At 49.3% G+C, this 1,469-nt stretch overlaps 1 long non-coding RNA gene across 1 annotated transcript; it reads left to right on the plus strand.

Annotated features, from left to right (window-relative positions):
* On the plus strand, positions 1 to 786 carry LOC120964954 (uncharacterized). Its single transcript, XR_006663316.2, has 3 exons — positions 1 to 215; positions 295 to 610; positions 691 to 786. It is a non-coding gene; the product is annotated as an uncharacterized lncRNA (long non-coding RNA).
* The last annotated feature ends 683 nt before the right edge of the window (positions 787 to 1,469 follow it).

Here is a 1,469-nt window from a genome sequence, read left to right on the forward strand (position 1 = left end):
TGGGAGCCGTATGGAAAAGGAGAGAGTTCTGGTAACCCTATAGAGTTCAGGCTGAATCTGATGTGCACTAGGGATAGGGATCTCTGGCATATGCGGTGCCCACTGATATGCAAGTGGGCGGTTGAGCTTCACCTGCCACATCGGGTGTTCCGCCAGTTTGGTTTGTTCCAGCCACACCCGCCGGAGTGGGAGGACACAGACAAGTTGCTACACGCGTAAGATATAATTAACCTTGAGCACTTAGCAGCTTCTCGGCGGTTTCGATGGTGCTAATATTTTGTTTCTAACTTGCAGGTTGGATAGGAAAAAGCAGCGGAAGATCAAGGATTGGGCCAAGCATCACAGGAAGTATGTCGTCTAGTTCGCGCTTAGGGTGGAGCAAGCTAGGGCTGGAAAACGAGCCCAGCTTCGTGAGCACTGCCCGGTCGCGTTCAACAACTATCTCACATGGTTTCTTGCAAGTACCCGTGTGGAGGTATGCAAGCTGGCGTATGCTGAGGAGATTTTGGAAGATCCCACCGTTTTTTATGAGGTAGCCCAGCACCAGTACAACGCATTAGTCAGGAAAGGCAACTCAGTGATCCCTTCAGCTCCAATGATGAACTTTGTGGTATTTGCCCTTTTTGCTTTTCCATTCGCACTATTCACATCTTCGCTTACTTAACACGTTAATACCGTTTCTGTTCATAGCGTGCCCAGATCAAGAAAGCAGCTGATGAGACCGAGACTATTCTGGAAACAACCCCGGCTGGCAAAAACGATGGGGAAGGTGCACTTCGAGCATTCATTAAGGTTCACATCTCCTTCAAACTAGCACTTAACATGTGTTGCTACGTTCGATGTCTCATTCACTTGTACATGTTGCAGCGCCAGGGCCAAAAGTTAAGGCGGCTATCAAACCTTTTCGGTTGTCGTGACCCCGAGTATGTATCACCAGAACGGTCTAGGTCGGCGACACCATCAGATCCCACTTCGGGCCAGGGCCATGGTGATCCTTTGGAGGATGAGGATGTGGGTGTGGTCACCCAAGAGGTATGGCATGAGCATATATCCAATTGTTGATGCATTGCTAACTATATCCTCACACACGGTCTTTCCATATCTTTTGTTGATGCATAGGTTGCTGATGATATGACCTTGGGGACGTACCAGGTTCGGTCTGCATACGAGTTAAAGCCTAGAAAGGGAATCAACAAATACACACCTGAAGACTTCACCCAAAGAGGCAAAAGGATGGTCGGCACCTCGCGGATGGCGGCTTTGGATGACTATTTGGATGACGATGTGGATGACGTGGAGGAACCGGAGCCGGAGCCGGAGCGGGTTGCTCTTCCTAGAAAGGCGAAGAAGATAGCCAGCAAGAGGGGGGGAGCAGCCAAAAAGCACTCAAGGAACTAGTCATCGTCCTCTATTTGTAATGTTGAACTTGGAGTGGTGGTAGCTCTTAGTAAGGTGGAACTTATTATGTC

Source organism: Aegilops tauschii, chromosome 5 (assembly GCF_002575655.3).
Source record: "Aegilops tauschii subsp. strangulata cultivar AL8/78 chromosome 5, Aet v6.0, whole genome shotgun sequence".
Taxonomy (NCBI): Eukaryota; Viridiplantae; Streptophyta; class Magnoliopsida; order Poales; family Poaceae; genus Aegilops; species Aegilops tauschii.